Raw genomic sequence first — 23,439 nt, 5'->3', positions numbered from 1 at the left:
AAGAAACAAATGAAACAGAATATGGACAAACACTGCAGGAAATCAGTAAAACCAAAATCTTTTAAAAATAATAAATTCTAGATGAACAGATTAAGAAAAAAGGGAAGAAACAAATTCCAATACCAGGAATAAAAATGAGACATCACTATTGGTCTTACAGGCATTAAAAGATAATACAGAATTATATTTACAGCTTATGCCAATAAATGTAGCAACTTAGATAAAACAGACAAATTCCTTGGAAGATACAAAATACAAAAACTGACATAAGAAGAAATATAAAATATAAAAAAACACTTTTATAGTAAAGAAATTGAATACACAATCTAAAATATTTTCACAAAGAAAACTCTAAGTCAAGATGGTTTCACTAATCAATACTTTCAAACATTTAAGTAAGAAATAATACCAATTATGAAAAAACTCTTTCAGAAAAATAATGAACAAGGGAACCCTTCCCACATCATTTTGAGGCCAGCATTACCCTGATAACAAAAGAAGAAATTCCACACACACAAAAAAAGTACAGATCAATATTCCTCATGAACATAAACAAACAAACAAAATCCTCAACAAATATTAGCAGATCAAGACCAACAATATATAAACAGGATAATACATCATGGCAGTGTGCGACATCCCATAATACAATGTTGATTTAACATTCAAAAATCAAACAATGTAATTAGCCATTTTACACATTTAAAAATAAAACCACATGATCATCTCAATGCAGAAGAGGTATTTTACAAAATGTAAGACCCATTCACGACAAAACCTGTGAGAAGTCCAGGAACAGAACTTTCTCAAACTATAATGATAATGAGCATATATGAAAAGAAACAGCTAACATGAAACTTAATGACAAAAGCTGTAAAATTTACACTGATAGTCAGAAAAAAAGTAAGAATGTCCACTCCACAACTCCCACTCAACATTTTAGTGGTGGTCCTAGCCAATATAACAAGGGGGAAAAAAGGAATGAAGGTCATAAATCTTAGAGAAAACATAAAACTGTCTCTATTCACAGATGACATGATCATATTCATAGAATGTCATAAGGCATATATTTTAAAACTACTAGAATTAGAAAATAATTTTATCAATGGCAGAGGATACATACAAAAACCAACATACAAAAATCAGTTATGTTTCAATCTACTAAATATTAACCATTGGAACTAAAGTTTTTAAAAGGATACCATTTATAATAGTATCAAAAGCCATAAAATACTTACATATTTAACAAAATATTTACAAGACCTTCACACGAAAACTAAAAAAATTTTAAAGAATACTTAAATGATTGGAGATATACACCATGTTCATGTACTGAAAGATTCAATCTTGTGATACTGTCAAATCTCATAAAATTGATCTATAGATTTAATGCAATCACTATCAAAATCTCATTAAGATTTTTTCTAGAAATTAACAAACTCATTCTGAATGGCTTATGGCAATGCAAACAACTTAGAATAGTCAAATTATTTTTAAAAAAAAGAAAAACCCTGGAGGATTTATACCACCTAACTTCAAGATTTACTATAAAGCATCAGTAAATAAGACAACTAAGGACAGAATATAAGTCAAAAGAACATAATGGAGATTCTAGAAAGAGATTCACAAGTATCAAGTCAGTATTAAATCAAGTCAGTCAATTTTCCATTCAGGGTCCAAAGTTCCAATTTAATTCAATGGGAAGAGATAGTCCTTTGGACAAAAGATACTGAAACAACTAGAGACTATAAGGGAATACTATGAACAATTATACACCAACAAATTACATAATCTAGAAGAAATGGAAACACCAAAACTATCAAAATTGACTCAAGAAGAAATAATAATCCAAAGAGACCTGTAACAAGTAAAGAGTTTGAATCACTAATCAAAAATTTTTGGCAAAGAAAAGGCTAGGACCATGCCATGACATAAAAATTTAATACTTCTGTTTATGAAAACAGGTTGAACTATAATTGTCAGGGTAGAGAAAATATTTGCAACATATCTGACAAAGTTTTAGTATCCACTAAAGAGCTTATATGAGTTAATACAACAAAGATGAACAATCTAAGTAGAAAATGAGAAACAGGCATGAACAGGTTAGTGACAGAAAAAAATGCAAATGGTGAATAAACATGAAAAGATGTAAAACCTAACTTCTCTGATAGACAAGATTAATAAATGGCTAGTATTGCTTTGGGAAATTGGCAAGTCCATGAATTCTTGGGGAGAATGTAAAATCTGAGCATAATTTCTCAATATTTATTAAAATTTTAAATAATCATACAAACAATTCCAATACATTATAAATAATTGTGCATCCATAATAATAAATTGCTACTTATTCTTTAAAATGAATAAGGTATATCTGTAAATACTTCCATTTATAAGATACTGGTGTTAAACTTATATTTAAAAATTGGTATTAAAAAACCCAGCATTTAAAATAGTATTTAAAATTTATACACGCACATATATACATATTGTATAAATACATAATTGTGCACATGTATGTGTATGGGCTTGTGTCTGTGTATATACACAGATAAAATGCACAGTCTACATACACATGTTTATGTTAATACAGTCATAGAAAAAACCTGGAAGACTAAGCAGCAAATTGTTAGTCTGTTAATAAAGATTCTCTTGGAAGTAGGAATGTGGAATTACAGAGATTTTCATTTTCAATTTTCTACACTTCGATATCATCCTAACGTTTATATCAAGTTAGTCTTACTTTTTTTGGTAATCAGAGACCTAAGTTAAACAGCCATGTATCTAGATAAGCTGGGCAGATCCTGCCTAGAAATTTAAAATTTGGGCTGAATTTGTGAACCTCAGAATTGAACTGATAACCTTGGGTGCCGTGCAATGAACTTTTGGGCAATCTAAAGAATGGCATAAACACTATATATATTTATTTTATTTTAAAAAACAATTAATATATTTACAATTTGTAATACAAACTATGTAACTTGCGCTTCTAGTAAAAGTATTACTGCTAGTTTTGGAAAAATAAAAGAATTACTGATACATGCAACTACATGATTAAACCCCAATATCATTAAGCTGAGTGTGCATGAACATCAGGGGATGATGGAAATGTACTATATCTTGATTATGGTGAAGGTTAGACAGGCGTATACACTTGTCAAAATGTATAGAATATAAACACATAACTAGTTTTAATTTAAAAGTCAATATGGGTAATTCCGCTTCTAACCAAGATGGAATATCAGGGATTGGATTTACCCTCCTACTTGAAACAACTAAAATCAGCCAAAATATCTGATATAATGACTTGGAAGACACTGGACATCAGGCAACAAGGACTTGGATCCCTGAGAGACAGAAAACAAATTAGGTGAGGCCAACAACTGCCATAGCTTACTAAATTGAATTGATGGGCCATAGCACAAAGAGGTGGAGGTAGGGAGAGCCCAGGGGACTACCTAAATTGTGACAAAAAACCGAAAGTCAAAAGAGACCAAAGTGGCTACTGTTCGCAGCTCAGAGTACCAGAAACAAAAGGAAAAAAAAGTGGGGGGGAGGGGGAGTGTGGTGCAAGTGAAGAGATAGCTACACAGAGAAAGGACCGCATAGATCTGCTAAATATACCTCTAGAATATTCAGCTGAGAGCTAATCAGTGCAAATGTTTGAGGAAACTACCCAAGCCTTGGAACAAAACTACCTAAAAGGAATAAAGGCAATTGTATATTAACTATTTTTATAAATAAAAAATATACACATAGTGCTCAGAACTCATGCAGGGTTGGGAAGAGTGCCTGTTCCCACCAACAAGAATGGAAAACTTCAAGATTTATAGAGCACTCACTAGAGTGCACAGAAGGGCCTTGCCTCAGTGGTGAAAAATAAGTAATGTCAGACTTAGCACATCTCTCTTCTTGCCTATCAAATGTTAAAAGCAAGAGACAAAAAATTTAAACTGTGTCCCAGTAACTTAACTGCATTCCAGAATAAAGCTCAAGAATACTTATAGGAATATAAAGTATAGAGCACCCAACAAGACAAAAAATTACGAAGTCTAGCATACAATCAAAAATTACCAGACGTACAAAACAACATAAAATACTACCCAAATTGAGCAGATAATCCAACTGATCGAAATCTACCCAAACCTCTCTCTCAACATTGAGCAAATCATCTAGGCAACAAATCAACTGAGAAACACAGAACTTAAACTACACATTAGACCGATTGGATCTGACAGCTACCTACAGAACATTTCACCCAACAACTACAGAATATACTTTCTTCTCTTCAGCACATGGAATATTGTCCAGGACAGACCACATGTTAGGTCACAAAGCAAGTCTCAACAAACTTTTAAAAGATGAAGTCATTTGAAGTATCTTTTCAGACCACAACGGATAAAACCTAGATCAATAACAAGTGAAAATCTGGAAACTATATGAATACATGGAAATTAAACAACATGCTCCTGATGACCTATGTATCAAAGAAAATTAAACAGGAAATCAAAAAAGTTCTTGAAACTAATGAAAATAAAGAGACATCATACCGAAATCTATGGGATACTGCAAAGCAGTACTAAGAGGGAAGTTTATTGAATAAATGCTTACATCAAAAGAATAGAAAGATTTCAAATAAAGAAGCTAATGATACACAATGAAAGAACTAGAAAGACAAGAAAAATCCAATCCCAAAATTAGTAGACAGAAAAAATAATTAAGGTCAGAGAAGAACTAAATGAAATAGAGATCAAAAAAGACACAAAAGATCAATGATAATAAAAAGTTGCTTTTTGAGAAGATAAACAAAATAGACAAACTTTTAGCTAGGCTAACTAAAAAAGGAAGAGAGAAGACCCAAATAACAAAAAGCAGAAATGAAGGAGACATGCCTACTGAAACCACAGGAATACAAAGAATCATTAGAAACTATTATAAACAGCTATATGCCAACAATTTTGAAAACCTGTAAGAAGTGGATAAGTTTCTGGACACATACAAACTGCTAAGACTGGACCAAGAAGACACAGAAAACCTCAACAGACCAATAATGTGGAACAAGACTAAAGCAGTAATCAGCAGTCTCCCAACAAAGAAAAGCTCAGGACCAGACAGCTTTACTGCTGAATTTTACCAAACCTTTAAAGAGGAATCAATACCAATTCTTTTCAAACTATTCCAAAAAATTGAAACACAGACCATTGTCCCAAACTCATTCTATGAAGCCAGCATCACCCTGATGCCAAAACCAAACAAAAATAGAGAAAAAAAAGAAATCTACAGGCCAATATGTCTGATGAACATGGATGCAAAAATCCTCAACAAAATATTGGCAAACAAAATACAACAGCACATCAAAAAGAGTATACATTATGATCATGTAGGATTCATCCCAGGGAGGCAAGCATGGTTCAACATACACTAGTCAATAAATATGATGCACCACATCAATAAAATCAAGGGTAAAAACCATAGGATTATCTCAGATGCAGAAAAAGCATTTGACAAAATTCAGCATCACTTCATGATAAAGACTCTCAATAAATTAAGTATAGAAAGAAAGCATCGCAACACAATAAAAGCCATATATGACAAGTCCACCACCAACATCATCCTGAAAAGCTTTCAGCTTTTCACTTAAGAACAGGAACAAGACAAGGATGTCCACTCTCACCACTCCTATTTAACACAGTACTAGAAATATTAGCCAGATCAATCAGAGAAGAAAAAGAAATAAAAGGCATCCAAATTGGAAAAAAAAAAGAAGTCTAATTGTCCCTGTTTGCAGATGACATGACCTATATAGAGAAAAACTAAAGACTTTACAAAAGAACTTTTAGAGCTGATAAATGATTTCAGTAAGTTGCAGGATATAAAATCAACATGCAAAAATCAGTAGTGTTTTTATATGCCAGCAACAAACTAGCAGAAAAAGAAATCAAGAAAGCAAGTTCATTTAAAATAGCTACCAAAAAAATAAAATACTTATGGAGAAATTTAACCAAATACGTGAAAGATCTATACAATAAGAACTACAAATCACTGCTGAAAGAAATTAAAGAGGATACAGAAAGATGCAGAGACATTCTAGCTCTTGGATTGGAATAATTAACATTATGAAAATGTCCATACTACCTTCAGTGATCTACAGATTCAATGCACTTCCCATCAAAATATCAATGATATTTTTCACAGAAACAGAAAAAACAATCTTAACATTCATATGGAACAACAAAAGACCCCGCATAGCCAAAGCAATACTGAGAAGAAAAAAAAAAAAAAGCCAGAGGCATTACACTACCAGACCTCAAATTATTCTACAAAGATATAGTAACCAAAACAGCATGGTACTGGCATAGAAACAGACACTTGAGCCAATGGAACAGAACAGAGACCCAGAAATCAAGCCACATAGTTACAGCCAACGGATCTTTGACAAAGGCACCAACACACACTCGGAAACAGACTGCCTCTTCAATAAATGGTGCTGAGAAAACAGGACATCCATATGTAGAAGAATGAAATTAGACCCATATCTCTTGCCATATACCAAAATTAACTCACAATGGATTAAAGACTTAAAGACAAGGGATTAATATCCAGAATATACAAGGAACTCAAACAATTTAACAGGAAAATACAAACAAACAAGTAACCTGATTAAAAAATGGGCAAAGGAGCTTAATAGGCATGTCTCAAAGGAAGATATACAATGGCCAATAGACACATGAAAAAATAATCAACATCATTCAAAATCAGGGAAATGCAAATTGAAACCACACTGACATATCATCTCATCCCAGTTAGACTGGCCATTATTAAAAAGACCAAGAATAACAAATGCTGGAGAGGATGCAAAAAGGGGAACTTCCTACACTGTTGGTGGGACTGTAAACTTTTGCAGCCATTATTGAAAACAGTATGGAGTTCCCTCAAAGAACTACTGATAGAACTGCCATACGATCCGACAATCCCACTACTGAGTATATACCCAAAGGAATGGAAATAATCATGTCAAAAGGATGCCTGCACTCCTGTGTTTATTGCACCTCTATTTACAATAGCCAAGAGATGGAACCAACCTAAATTTCCATCAACGCATGACCAGATAAGGAAAATGTGGTATATATACACAATGGAATACAACTCTGCCATAAAAAAAGAATGAAATTCTACCATTCACAGCAACATCTATGAGCTTGGAGAAAATTATAGAAGGGAAATAAGCCAGGCACAGAAATAAAAATATTGCTTGTCCTCACTCATAAATGGGAACTAAAAAAATAAATATATAAAAAATAATGATACAACAATCCCAATAATACGCAGAACTTTCAGAAGAAGAGAACAGACTGGTTACTAGAGGTGGGAAAGGAGAAGGGAGAAAGGGGTTAAGTGAGAAGCCGGTAAAGGGCCACAAAGAATGATTATGTTTTATAGTGATGAATATACTAATTATCTTGATTCAATCATCACATATTGTACATAGATACTGATATTCAACTGTGTACCCTACAAATACATTTAATCAATTACATTTCAATCAAAAAAGAAATCTACTCGAAATTGACATAGATGTAATTATAAGCAGGAAAGTACATTAAATCAGTTATTACAATTGTATTTCATATGCTCAAGAAGTGAGAGATGGGGAAGATATAAAAAACCCGAATCAAACTTCAAGAGATGAAAACTACAAAGTGTGAGATAATTGTGCACCAAATGGAATTAATGGCATATGGAAAGATTTGTGAACTTAAATACACAGCAATACAAACTACCCAAAACGAAACATAGAAAAGATAATTTTTAAAAATGTGAACAGTGTATCATTGAGCTGTGGGACACCTTGAAGTGCACTAGTATACATTTAATTGGAGTTCCCAAAGGAAGAGATAGAGGTAGACAGGAAATAAAAATTTGAAGAATAGTGGCCAAAGCTTTTCCAAAATTGATGGAAACTATAAATCCAGAGATCCAAAAAGCTCAACAAATCTCAAACATAAGAAACATTAAAAATATCAACACTAAGATACATGAAATCAAATTGCAAAAAAACAGTGCTAAAGGGAAAAAATTTTTAAGTAGTCAGTGAAAAAAGGCTTGTGGCATACAAAGGAACAAAGAAAAGGATGACCCAGATTTCTCATCAGGAAAAATGAAAGCAAAAATAGAATGGAGCAGTATCTTTAAATGACTGAAAGAAAAGGCTGTCAACATAGAATGCCATGTCCAGCAAAAAAAAAAAAAAAATCTTTCTAAACCAAAGGTGAAATAAAGACATTTTCATACATATAAAAAGCAGAAAAAATTTATCAGCAGCACTATAGGGAGTGTTAAATGAAACTCTTCAAGCATAGTGAAAATGATACTGGATGGAAATATAGATCAACCCAAAGGAATAAAGAACACCAAAAATGGTGACTACATAGATAAATATATGGTATTTTTAAATATTTATATTATTTTTTTAAATAACTGAAAGTGTTGGAACTTACAGTTCTGGCCAAGATAGAAGATCTTTCTGGGCAAGTTCTCTGTCCCAGAAGCAACCCTAAAGCTGGATAAAATTGAAAAAAAAAAAAAAAAAATTTCCATACTGTGGAAAGTAACCAAAGGCTTATAACAATCTAAGAGGCTTTTATACTTGAAAAACTGCTGAACTTGGGGTAAGAACAGTGGAGTCTGTGCCTTTCTACCTAGAGCTGTTCCTATTCCCCCCATTCAATCAGCATGGAGGTTCTTGGAAAGTACAGCAGGTTTTGAAGACCAGAAGTTTCAATGCTGTGGTTAAAGAGAGCTCAATTGATTTGGAATGATATCCAGGCACAGAAAAAAAATCCCTAAAAACCAAGGCTTAAAATGAAAAGTCAGAATTTAAAACGAAAATCTAAGCAGATAATTCAGTGGCTTCATACCACCAGAGAGACTGACTTCACTGATTTATCCTAGGGAAGTCACGGCACAAATAAACAGACAAAATAAAGAACAATGTTCAGGAGTCTAAAACTCAGAATCCAGAGTTGCTAGAGTATATTATCTAGAATGTTAAATTTTCAACTAAAATTATGAAACATACAAAGAAAAGGAAAGTGTGCCCAATAGAGAGGGAAAAAACAAATAAAAACAGCAGTCAGTAGAAACTACTTCTGAGTTTCTCCAGATGTTGGACTTGGCACCAAAAAAAAAAAAAAAGATTTAAAGAAGCTGTTACAAATAAATTCAAAAAACTGAAAGAAAGCATGCCTAAACAATTAAAGGAAAGTATGATGACTATGAATCAACAAATAGATATTTCTTTCAATAAGGAAACAGAAGTTATAAAAGAGAAAGAATCCAGTGAAAATCTTGGAATTGAAAAGTGTAATAACTTAAATGAAAAAAATTCTTTAGAGGGTCTTAACAGTAGATTTGAAATAGCAGAACAATGAATCAGTGAACTTGAAGATAGATCAATAAAAATTATACAATTTGAAAATTAGAGGGAAAAATATTGAAGAAAAATGAACAGAGCCTCAGAGACATATGGGAAAACATCAAGCACACCCCCATACATGTAAATGGAAGAAAAAGGCAGAAGAATTTTTGACAAAATAGTGGTTGAACACTTTCTAAGTTGAATATCATCAAAATTAAAAATGTTCTATGAAAGAGCCTGTGACAAGAATGAAAATAAAAGCTCCAGACTGGGATAAAATATTTGCAAATCCTAGGTCCTAGAAAGTACATGTAACCAGAATATATAATGTATTCTCTAAACTCAACAGTAAGAAAACAAAAAATCCATTTAGAAAATGGGCAAAGACTTGAACAGACACTTCACAAAACAGCATATACAGATAGCACATAAGCACATGAAAAGATGTTCAACTTTACCGTCTTTAGGGAAATAGAAAGTAAAGCCAGAATGAGATACCACTGCACACCTATCAGAATGGCTAAAATTAAAGCTGACAGTACCAAGTGCTAGCAAGGAGGTGGAGCACGTGTACCTCTTGTATATTGCTGGTTGGAATGTCAAAGAGGAGAGCCACTCTGGAAAAAATTATGGCAGTTTTTTATAAAGCTAAACTACCATACTACTATACGATCCATCAATCACACTCCTAGGCATTTATCCCAAGGAAATGAAAACTTATGACCACACAAAAATCTGGACATGCATGTCCAGAGCAGCTTTATTGGTAGCAGCCTAAAACTGACACACTCCAATTGTTCTTCAATGGGCAAATGGATAAACAAACCATGATACATCCATTCGATGAAATATTACACAGCAATAAAATAAACAATGTAATGATCCATGCAACAGCATGGATTGGTCTTAAGAGCATTATGTTAAGGAAGAGAAGCTTGACACAAAAAAACCTATATATTACAAAATTCCAGAAAAAGTAATTTCTAGAAACAGATAGCAGATTAGGGGTTGCCTAGGGCTGAATTTGGGAGAGGGATTAACTGCAAACGCACATAAGGGGACTTTGTGGGTGGGAGAAATGGATTATGGTGATGGATCCACAACTCTACAAATTTACTAAGAATCATTAAACTGTATGCTTACAACGGGTAAATTATAGTTAAATAAAGCTTTTTTTAAAAAAGCAAAACTGTATAAAATATGACAATGTAGTATGGGGTTTATATCATACGTAAAAAATAAAGTGTGTAACAATAGTACAAGGGTCAAGAGTAGAGAAATGAAAGTAGGCTACTGTAAAGTTCTCATATTATATGTAGAGTAGTATAAAATCACTGAAAGGTAGACTATGATAAGTTAAAGATATGTACTATAAACCCTAAAGCAAGCACTGAAATAATACAACAGCGTTCAGTATAATAAGCCAACAAAGGAGACAAAATAGAATCACACACACAAAACATTCAACTAATGCAAAATTAGTAGAAGAAAAGGGAAGAGAGAACAAAAAACAAATGAGACAAGGAGAAAGGAAATAGTAAGATTGCAGGCAGGGTTAAACGTAACCATATCAACAGGCACATTAAAGGTAAACCGTCCAAACACCGCAGTTGAACGCACCAGCTGCTGGCCACCGCCCCGGGCGCTTCCCTCCCCTCCCGCCCGCAGGAGCCGCTGTCGCGCGGTACGTTCTGGGATCCAGGGCCGCCGCCAGAGAGGCCGCCCTTCGTCCCGCTCACAGGGCAGCCCGCCTCTGCCAAGGGCTGGCATCGACCGGACTATGTCTCTATTGAATTCTGCGTTGAAGACGGTCAAGACGTTCATGGAAAATCTGAACAATCCAAACTTACATTCAGTTGTCTTGGAGGAAGTGACCTTTTTAAACACTTAAATGAAATTGATCTTTTTCACCGTATTGATCCAGATGATTGCAAACATTAGAAAACGGGCTGACCAATTTTTATGTTGTTTAGGAAAAGAAGAATCTGGCCAGTGATGGGCCAGGTTAACAAAAGAAAGGGCAAAGCTTCATTGGCTTAGTGTGGACTCCAGTCATTGAAAGGGCCTGGAGATGATTCAGAGGAAGACGTGTCTCGTTTTGTTCATTTCTCTGAGATGATGAACAACACGGGGGGTGATGGTGTAGATTTACCAGAAGTAGATGGAGCAGATGATGATTCACAAGACAGCGATGATGAAAAGAGGCCAGATCTGGAGTAAGGAATATTGTGGTCACCCGGGTTTTGAGAAAGAAAAATAACTTCTCTGCAAGATTTCATAGTTGAGAGAATTCCTGAGTTGATAGCTGTAAAGGCAGATGTTGTAATTGCCTTCTTTAACCCATTTTCAACCTGTTGGTTTTTTAAAAGTCTTCACCAAGGGTTGATATGTACCATTGTATGGGCAGTTTTAAGCCAGCTAAGGCAGTAACCTTATGCATGGATATTTCCCAGACTTTCATGAAGCTGCTGAGGTCCTCGGCAATTGATAAAGCAGTTGTGATAAATAAACATGTTTCACCTAAGTCTCCTTTACTTCATAATATAGATACTGACGTGATAGGAAGCGCTCAGCTGACAGAAAGATAACTACATTTTGGATTTTAGAACATGGACTCAAAAGAGGCTGAAACAAATTGGCTGACACCTTAAACTGGTAACCTGCTTTTCCTCTGCTGTACCCTTCAGATTGTTCCACTAAAGTTTATTTTTTTAAAGATTTACTTCACATCATTGTAAGTGATCACTTGTCAGTGTTTCAGATGGATCTTAGCTAAAACTAGTGAATGCCGTTAGATGGTTTTTGAAGCCTGTATATTCGGTATTCTTTGGTCCTTAAGCTTTACTTACTTCTCAGCATGGAGGGCAAAGCCGTACATTGTTGCTTGGGAGTCTGTACATTTAGAACAGATTTGTATTTGCACTGTCAGTATTGCAAAGGAGTGAAAAAATGTTAATACACTATTGTTTTTTTTATTTATTTTGTTGGGTTTTTTTTTTTTTTTCATTCAGCTTATACCAGGGCTGAAAACCTCAACTTATGTTCATGACAGTGGGGATTTTTTTTAAATGTCTACATTCTTTCTAATAAACTGTTGGAAGACTTTCTTGGCTGTCCTTTCAAGTGTTTGGTTTACTGTAATTTCATGTATTCACCATTTACCAGAATGGAGTTTTTATTTGAGAAAGAATTTGGGACTATTCCTCTGTTTGAAAAAAGAGGCTTGCTGTAATATCACAGGAGACCTTTTTAAACTGGATCTGCAGCTGCACTTTGCAATTCACAGCAGGTGGAAAAGAAAGTGTTGTGATTTAATTGAGATAAAACTAAACGTGTTGTCCTCAAAAAAAAAAAAGGCAGACTGTCAGAATGGACAAAAAAATAGTCAACCATATGCTGCCTAAAGAAAAGTACTTCAAATACAAAGATACAAATCAGTGAAAGTAAAAGGATGCTAACACTAAACTACATAAATATGGGGTAGCTATATTAAAATCAGACAAAGTACATTTCAGAGCAAAGAACATCACCATGGATAAAGAAAATCATTTCATGATGATAAAGGGATCAAGGCATCAAGAGTACATGAAAATCCTAAAGATTTATGAACCGAATAACTGATCTTCAAAATTCATAAAGCAAAAACCAGATGAACCATAGGAAGAAACAGGCAAGTCTGTAATGAGAGTTTGTTTCAAAACCCATTTCAATAATTTATAGAACAAAGAGGAAAACCAGTAAATACATAGACGATTTGAAAAGCAATATGAACCAACTTGATCTAATTGTCATTTACAGAGAACAGCAGCAAGGTTACCCATTCTTTTCAAGAGTACATGGAACATTTACCAAAATAGATCATATTCTGAGACATAAAATAAGGTTCAATACATTTAAACCTTACATACAAAATACGTTCTCTGACCCCAAAGGAATTAAATTAGACACCAATAACAGAAAAATCTTCAGAAAATCCCTCACATATGTGAAAACTAGTTGACACTTCCATATAACCTTTGGCTCAAAGAAGAAATCAAGGAAATTAGGAAGTGTTTTGAACTGAATATAAATGAAAATACAACATATCAATATTTGCAGAAAGTGGAGAAAGGAACTTCAACTCATACCTCATGACATACGCAAAAATTACATCACAGACCTAAGTGTGAAACCCAAACTGTAAAACTTCTAGAATAAATCAGAAGAGAAAATCTTTGTAACCTAGGACAGGATGTTTCTTACATAGGACACAAAAAGTACAAACCATGAAAGAAAAAAAAAAAAGATAGACTTCATCAAAATTAAAACACATCTGCTTTTCAGAAAGACACTATTACAAAAGGAAAAAGACAAGACACAGACTGGGAGAAAATATTTGCTAAACACTAAAGGACTTATATCCAGAATATTAAAAGAATTTTCAAAATACAATTTTTTTTAAAAAGCCAAATTAAAAACTTGAGCTCAAGATTTGAATAAATGCTTAACCAAAGAAGAGATATAGATGGCTAAATAGGCACATGAAAAAATACTAAATATAACTGGTCATTTGGAAAATGCAAATTAAAACCACAATGAGATACCACTACACTCCTGTTAGAATGACAGTTTTTTAAAACCCTGTCAATACTAAGTGCCAGTGAGGATACGGAGCAAATGGAATTCTATACATAGGTGGTAGGAATGCAAAATGCTACAACCACTTAGGAAAACAAAAGTGCTCTCCAGGCTGACTATGCTTCCATCCTGCAGGTTCAGCCTGGCTGCAGCAGCCCCTTTCCAGTTTGGCCCCAGCCATACAGTTTGACAGTTTCTTATAAAGCTACACATACAATTGCCATATGAACCAGTAATTCCAATCCTACATATTTACCCAAGAGAAATGAAACATATGTCCCCTCAAAGATCTGAACAGGAATGTTTACAACAACCTTATTCAAAATCACCCAAACCAGGAAATAACCCAAATGTCCATCAACTGGTGAATGCATAAACAAATTGAGGTATATAGCCTTACAGTGAAATACTACATAGAAATAGGAAGGAATTAATGAGTACGTGCAACAATATCAACAACGCCTGAGTGTACTGTGCTGAGTAAAACCAAAACAAAACAAAACAAAGCATTCACAAATTCTATAATTACTCTGTGATTCCATTTATATGATGATCTGGAAAAGGCAAAACTATAGAGGCATAAACCAGATGTATAGGTATCAAGCGCTGGGGGAGAGATTGAGGACTGACTATAAAGGAGATGAGGAAACTTTTTGGGGTAATGGAAATAATCTGTATTATGTGATGGTTACATAACTATATACAAGTATATCAAAATTCACCAAACAATATATTTAAATGAGCTGAATTTTACTGTATGTAAATTGTTCTTCCATAATCCTGACTAGAAAAATAATATAGGACAGAGAAAAATATTGAAGATATGTTGTCTAAGAATTATCCATATTTTTTTAAAAGTCATGAATCTTTATTTTGGAAATTTGTTCTGAGACAAGAATAGGATAAATAAAAATTAGTCTACAACTAAATACATTGTGGTGAAACTTTGGATGACAAAAGATGAGACAATCTTAAAAGCCATGGGGAGAGCAGTGGGGGGAGCAGAAGGGGAGGATCAACTAGATCTCCTGTAAATGAATAACAATTAGACTGGCAGTGGAATTCTCAAAAACAACAACAGAAGCCAGAAGATAAGGGTATAAAATTTTCAAAGTTTTGTGAAAAAAATAACTTTGAATCTAGAACATCCATTCACCTGAGCTACCATCTAAAGTAAAGGGAGTAAAGGTTACTTTTTTTTTTTTTTGGACAATTTTATTATTAAAATATAATTAATTATATATATTTGTGGGGTGCAGAATTGAATATCAATACATGTGTGTTGGGGCGTTGAGGCCACACACCTCCTCCCGGGGCAGAGAACTAGCCACGACCCCACCCACATACGCGTATGTAATCTGTTGAAAATATTCACCTGGACAGGAGAGATAAGGATGGTGCCTGACGGAAGCCGCCAGGGAGTGGCCAAGGAAAGACATAGTTTAAAATTATTGGATAAAAGATATTTCTGCGCTCGTGCTCACCACGTGATTGCAATAGCAAAGCATTAAAGCAAGATGCATGCTCACATGACCTTTAAGATGATAGGTTGAAGTTAGGAAATCCCCTTGCCATATGCTTATAAAAGCAGGTGCTTGTGTGAAAATAAACGGAACTGCTTGACGGAACCCCTGCCCCTTCTGAGTGTCTCTCTGTGGGGCTGAATAGGCAGGTGGCAGACTCACCTTCCTCCCGGGCTCTCCTGGCCACTAGGGTGGCAGGAGTAATCCTACCGGTTCCCTCTCTTGCTCGTCCCGTGGCGGGGGGATAAAAGGGGCTACTGGGAGGTTCAGGGCCCGCCACCCCTGAGCCCCCACACATGTATACAGTATGTGGTGATCAAATCAGGATCATTAGTATACTCATGTTTACAAAACATAATCAATCTTCGTGACCCTTAACTAATTTCTCACTAATCCTTCTCCCCCCCTTCCCATCTCTAATAACCACAGTTCTGTTCTCTCTCTTTTTTTTTTTTTTGAAAGTTCAATGTATTATTGTGATTGTTTCTTTTTTTCTTTTCTTTCTATTTTAGCTCCCATTTATGAGTGAGGACATGTGGTATTTCTCTTTCTGTACCTGGCTTATTTCACTTAACATAATTTTTTCTAAGTTTATCCATGTTGCTGAAAATGGCAGAATTTCATTCTTTTTTATGGCAGTATCCCATTGTGTGTATACACTACATTTTCCTTATCTGATCATCTGTCATTGGACATTTAGGTTGATACAACTCTTGGCTATTGTAAGTAGAGCTGCAATAAACATGGGAGTGCACCTATCCCTTCAGCCTGATGATTTCCTTTCCTTCGGATATACACCCAGCAGTGGGATTGCTGGATATAGCAGTTCTATCTGTAGTTGTTTGAGAAACCTCCATACTGTTTTCCATAATGGCTGCACTAATTTACAGTCCCACCAACAGTGTAGGAGGGTTCCCCTTTTTCTACCAGCAATTGTTATTCTCTTTTTGATAATTGCCAGTCTAACTGGGATGAGATGATATCTCAATGTGGTGATGATTTGCATTCCTCTGATGCTGAGTGATGTTGAGTACTTTTCCATGTGTCTTAGGCCATTTGTAGATCTTTATATGAGTAATGTCTATTCAGCTTCTTTGCCCATTTTTTAATTGGTTTACTTGTTTTCTTACTGTTGTTTGAGTTCTTTGTATATCCTGGATTTTAATCCCTTGTCAGACACATAGTTTGCAAATATTTTCTCCCATTCTGTAGATTGTCTTTTCACTCTGGTAGTTGTTTCCTTTGCTAAGCAGAAACTTTTTAGTTTGATATAATCCCATTTGTTTATTTTTCCTTTTGTTGCCTGTGGTTTGGGGGTCTTATTCATAAAATCTTTGCCCAGTCCTATATCCTGAACTGTTTCCACTATTTTTTTTAGGAGTTTTGTAGTTTAGTTCTTATATATAAGTATTTAATCCATTTTGAGTTGATTTTGTTATATGGCAAGAGGTACAGGTCTAGTTTCATTTTTCTACATACAGATTTCCAGTTTTCCCAGCACCACTTATTGAAGAGGCTGTCTTTTCCCCAATGTATGTTCTTGGTCTCTTTGCCAAAGATCAGTTGGCTATAAAAACCTGGGTTGATTTCTGGGTTCTCTGTTATGTTCCATTGGTCTGAGTGTCTGTTTTTATGCAAGTACCATGCTGTTTTGGTTACTATAGCTTTGTAGTATAGTTTGAAGTGAGGGAGTGTAATGTCTCTGGCTTTATTTATTTATTTATGTTTTGCTCAGGTTTGCTTTGGCTATTTGGGGTCTTTTGTTGTTCCATATGAATGTTAGGATTGCTTTTCCTCCACCTGTGAAGAATGTCATTTGTATTTTGATAGGGATTGCATTGAACCTGTAGGTCACTTTGGGCGGTATGGACATTTTCACAACGTTAATTCTTATAATCCCAGAGCACAGAATGTCTTTGCATCTTTCTGTGTCCTCTTTAATTTCTCTCAGCAGTGATTTGTAGTTCTCATTGTAGAGATCATTCATTTCCTTGGTTAAATTGATGCCCAGGCAGTTCTTTTTTTTTTTCCTTTCTTTCTTTCTTTCTTTCTTTTTTTTTTTTTTTTTTTGGTGGCTATTTCAAATGGGCTTGCTTTCTTGATTTCTTTTTCTGCTAGTTTGTTATTGGAGTATAAAAACACTACTGATTTTTGCGTGTGGATTTTACATCCTGCAACTTTACTGAAATCATTTATCAGCTCTAAGAGTGTTTTTGGTAAAGTCATTAGGTTTTTTTATATATAGGATGATGCCATCTGCAAACAGGGACAGTTTGACTTCATCTTTTCCAATCTGAATGCCCATTATTTTTTCTCTTGCCTGATTGCTCTGGCTAGTATTTCAAATACTATGTTAAATAGAAGTGGTGAGGGTGGGCATCTTTGTCCTGTTCCTGTCCTTCAGGATGATAATGGAAGTGGGTTTGTTATATATGGCTTTTATTGTGTGAGATGCTTTCCTTCTATCCCTAATTTGCTAAGAGTCATTATCATAAAGGGACATTGAATTTTGTCAAATGCATTTTCTCCATCTATTGAGATAATCATATGGTTTTTGTCCTTGATTTTGTTGATGCAGTGTATCACATTTATTGACCTGCATATGTTGAACCATCCTTGCATCTCTGGGATGAATCCCACTTGATCACAGTGAATAATTTTTTTATGTGTTTGCTGTATTCTGATTGTTAATGCTACACCTGAAAAAACTAGAAAAATAAGAACAATCCAATCCCAAAATTATTAGACAGAAAAAATAATTAAGGTCAGAGCAGAACTAAAGGAAATAGAGACCCCAAAAATGATACAAAAGATCAATGAAATGAAAAGTTGATTTTTTGAGAAGATAAACAAAATAGAGAAACCATTAGCAAGGCTAACTAAAAAAAGAAAAGAAAATATCCAAATAACAAAAATCAGAAATGAAAGAGGAGACATTACAACCAATACTACAGAAATACAAAGAATCATTAGAGACTATTATAAACAACTATACACCAATAAATTTGAAAACCTGGAGGAAATGGATACATTTCTGGATGCATACAAATTACCAAGACTGAACCAAGAAGACAGAAAACCTGAACAGACCAATAACAAGTAATGAGATTGAAGCAATAATCAGCAAAATCTCCCAATAAAGAAAATCCCAGGACCAGATGGCTTTACTGCTGAATTCTACCAAACATTTAAAGAAGAATTAATACCAATTCTCTTCAAACTATTTCAAAAAACTGAAGCAGAGGCCATTCTCCCAAATTCATCCTATGAGGTCAGCAACACCCTGATACCAAAATCAGACAAAGATACAACAAAAAAAGAAAACTTCAGGCTAACATCTTTAATGAACATAGACAAAAAGGATACTTTTGAGTAAACAAAGACTGAAAGAATTTAGCATTAGCAAATGCTTACTGAAAGATTTACTAAAGGGATACAATGATCCCACTTCTGAGTATTTACGCAAATGATTTAAAATTAATTTCTCGAAGGGATGTCTGTGCTCCCATGTTCACTGAAGCATCATTCATAATAGTCAAGTTATAGATTCAGCCTAAGTGTCCATCGATAGATGAATGGATAAAATGTAGTACATGTACACAATAGAATACTATTCAGCCTTAAAAAAGGGGGGGGGGCAATTCTGTTTTTTGCAATAACATGGATGAAACTGGAGAACATTATGTTAAGTGAAATAGCCAGGCACAAAAAGACAAATACCGCATGTTTTCACTTACATGTGGAATCTAAGACAATTGAATTCACAGAAGCAGAGAACAGGATGGTGGTCACCAGAGACTGGGGCGTGGGAGAAATGGGGAGATGATGGTCAAAGGATACAAAATCTCAGCTAGACAGGAGGAAATTTTTTTAGTTCTGTTGCACAGCATGGTGAATATAGTTAATGACAGAATGTTTTACATTTCAAAATTTTTAATTTTTAATGTTCTCACCACAAAATGTTAAGTATTTGAGGTGATGGATATGTTGACTAGCTTGATTTTATTATTCCACATTGTATTCATAAATCATAACATCACTTTGTAACCCATACATGTACACAATTATAAAATTGTCAATTTACGATAAAAGTTTTAAAAAAAGAATTATTAAAGGCTATAGTATTTTAAGGAAGTAGGAAATCAAATTCAGAAGGAAGAATAGGGATGCAAGAAATAAGAGAAAGTAGAAAAGCTGGAAAATAAGTCTAAGAATAATAACAATAACAAACGTTGAGGGAATAAAACCAAAGTGGTGGTATACTACTTAGCAATGAAAAGGAACAAACCACTGATGCACTCAACAGCTTGGATGGATCCCTAGGGTATTATGCTGTGGGAGGAGAGCCAGTCTCAAATGGTCACATGCTGTATAATCTCATTTATATGACATTCTTAAAATGACACAGTTATTGAGATGGAGAATTAATTAGTGGCTGCCAGGGGTTAGGGATGATGGGAAAGCTCGGGTAAGGTGAGACTATAAATCAACAACACAAGGGAGATCTCTGAGTAGTTCTGTATCTTGATTGTGGCAGTCACGCAAATCTACACATGTGATAAAATGACATAGAACTATACACACACATTGTACCAATGTCAATTTCCTGGTTTTGATATCACTGTATAGTTAAATAACAAGCAACTGTGAGGAGAAACTGGACAGAAGACCTCTCCGTACTACCTTTCCAGCTTCCTGTTAATCTATAATTATTTTAAATTAAAACGTGTAAAAAAACAAGACAGAACCACTAGATAATAAAAACATGGACGATGCTAGGGAAGATCTGAGTTGAGCAATTTTAAGGTTGCCATATGTTTGGAAAGAGAATGAAGTTATTAATTAACTTTAAATCTTCAGTCAAATATGTGCATTAAAAATTTAAGGATCACATTGAAAGACTAGAAAAAGAATGCGTAGTTTCTAAATCAGTGGGGGGAAAGGAAAATGATAATAAGGAAAACTTGATCAATTCAATAGAAGTTATGAATAGAAAAGAGATTGCTAAAACATACACATTCAAAATATCGTAACTTTCCTTTAGCATTGTAATAACAAACTAGAAAACATTAAGAAAAATGTAATCCGATTCATAACAATAGCTAAAGAATATCTATAAAACATTTAAATGAAAACTCTGTGCGGCATATGAAGAAATATTTATTGAATATGTTCTGTTTATAGTTATCTATCCTTGAGAGATAAGGAGAGGAAAGCAAGCTCCAAATGTGCTCCTGTACAGCCTGTGCTTGATAAGAAAGCAAAAGTGACCACATTGTCCTGGTCTGCAACACTAGCTGTAACGTGGGAAACTTTGACTAGCTGAGTGAAATAAAGGCTATGAGTCAGCAAGTGCTCTTAGTAAGTAGATGCCAGGAAGTAAACAATCTGTACAAGTTAATCCTTGTTTCCAATGTAACAAGCTTGGAGAGGGTTGGTGCAGGGGTGTGGCTCTGACAAGGTCTGGAGCCTGATCGAGGCGGGTAGGCTGGGGTGCTCAGCCCTTGCCTCCCTCTGCAACAAGGCTGTTGATGGTACCAAGCCTGTTCCATGTCATCACTGCCACCAGCCACATCTTACCCCAGTAAGGGAGGGTCTTGGCTTAGAGTCAACAGGAGAGAAGAGGTTGATGCTACTTCTATCATCTTTATTTGCTACCTCCAATAAAAAGGGTCCCCTCCTGTTCAAGAGACTGTTGAGGAATATCCAATTCAATAGTCCCATCCAGCTGGGTTTGGAATGATCAGAATCCCTCTTCCCCACCCAGATCTTAATTGCTGTATTAACTAGGAATCCAACTAGAACACATGTGGATAAAACTACAAATGCTCATTGATAAAACGTGCAATAAGGACTGGAATAAAGCAAACTATGTTCCTGAATAGGGAGTTATCAATTTTTCCAAACCAACGTATAGGTTTCGTTTAATATGATTCCATTCTCTCCCAATGGGATGAGTTTTGAACTTAACAAAATTGTGATAATAACTTGCATTATTTTATTTATTTATTTATTTATTCATTCATTCATTTTTTAATTTATTTATTAGCAGCTAGCTGGGACAGAGATCAATCTCTGGACGTTGGTGTTATCAGCACCATGCTCTAACCAACTGAACTCAGCTACTAGCCCCATAACTAACATCAATTAAAGCTTACTCTTTGCCAGGTATTAATCTATGGGCTGCACGTGTTTTAATCCTCACAACAGCCCCACGAAGAAGATACTGTTATTCTCATCATACAGATGAGGAAGTTGAGGCAAACAGAGATGTTAAGCAACCTGCCCAGAGGTTTTAGGTCTGGAAGGTATCATCTCAGGATTTGAACTCAAAGAGTCCAGCTCCAGAGCCCACACTCTAAACTCTTCCACAACTTGTCTTTTTAAGTAAAACTGTGAAAATAAATAGACAAGACTATCAGAAAACAGCACTGATGGAGGCAGACTAGCTTTGGCAGCTATGACCGGGTGCAATAAACAGTGTGATACCATATAAGAAGAGATAAAAGGGATCAGTGGAACAAAACTAATCACTGAGAAACAGAACCTATTGTATACAATAAGTTAATTATAGATGTTTCCAAAATTAGAGGCAGAGATTTTAACAATTTTTTTTAGCACAACGGCCTAACAACTGCAAGGGGAGTGTAAAGATTCACTTTTAATTAAAAATTTCTCCTTCCACCAGTCACAAACAGAAATCCCAGATGGATGAAACAGTTAAATAAAACTACCATTAAAAAAAAAAAAACTACCATAAAAAATAGAACAAATATCATTTAGTATTTATCAACCTCTTGAGGGAGGAGGAATGCCTATGTAATAAATTATAAAGGGAAACAGCAACTGACTTGATGACATAAAAATGTAAAACTTCTATTAACCAAATAAAAACTCAGAGAAAAAATCACAAAAAACCACAACAAATATTTTTAAAAGTCACATAAAATGCAACTGGCCTATTTTGTCAAGTTGCTTTAAATTTGAGAGATTAGTTGACATCTTTAAAACAAAAAGGATTTTCAGATATCAAAGAACGAAATACTAAAAACCAGTATAAAATTGACATAAGCAGAAAATCTAAAGAAGAGACAGTGAAAGTCAATAAATTAATTATTAATTCAATAAAAGATGCAAATTAAAATGATAAACCATTTCACATTTCCTTTTATTGACAAAGATTTCCTTTAAATAATGATAGAAAGATTGCAATATAAATACAAATTCATGCAAACTTTCTGCAATGAAATTTAGCAAAACAGTAGAGTTATATTTTGTGTGATTTTTGAATTAAATTAAATAGTGGGATATAAACATTAAGAAAATTTTACTTTATGTGCAAAATTTGAAATAATGGAAAGCTTAGCATTTTTAAAACTTGAAAAACATAACAAAATTACAGAGCTTTCTAGCCACGTGAGTTATAAACTGTGAAGAGATAGCATAGCATGATAGTTAGGAGTTTGGACTCTGGGGTCAGGCCGCTTGGGTTTAAATTCTAGCTCTGCCATTTATAGGCAACATAATCTTGGGCAAAACGCTTTAACTCTCTGTGCCTTGATTTCTTCATCTATGAAGTGGGACTACTAATCATAACCACATCATATGATGTTACAAGTATTAAAGGAGTCAATATATTTAAAGTGCTTGGAACACAGCCTGGCATATATAAATATTACATAATGTGTTATGACAATGATGGTGATGATGATGTTAACAATGATGATGATGATGATGATGGTGATGATGACTGATGTTGCCATATGATGACACCAAGTTATCAGAAAACAAATATAACTACTATCTTTTGTCATTATCCTAAGACTCATACTGCTGTTACATACCAGAACTTCTGCAGATGGTTTTGGTGGATATTTATCCTTT

General features: G+C 34.5%; 1 pseudogene; it reads left to right on the top strand.

The window, feature by feature from the left end:
- LOC134387705 (prostaglandin E synthase 3-like) overlaps positions 1-11,715 on the top strand; it is a 48,245-nt pseudogene extending 36,530 nt beyond the window's left edge.
- The last annotated feature ends 11,724 nt before the right edge of the window (positions 11,716-23,439 follow it).

This window comes from Cynocephalus volans, chromosome 10 (genome assembly GCF_027409185.1).
Source record: "Cynocephalus volans isolate mCynVol1 chromosome 10, mCynVol1.pri, whole genome shotgun sequence".
Lineage (NCBI taxonomy): Eukaryota > Metazoa > Chordata > Mammalia > Dermoptera > Cynocephalidae > Cynocephalus > Cynocephalus volans.
Note: the sequence above shows the minus strand (reverse complement) of the source record. Positions and strands in the feature narration are given on the sequence as shown.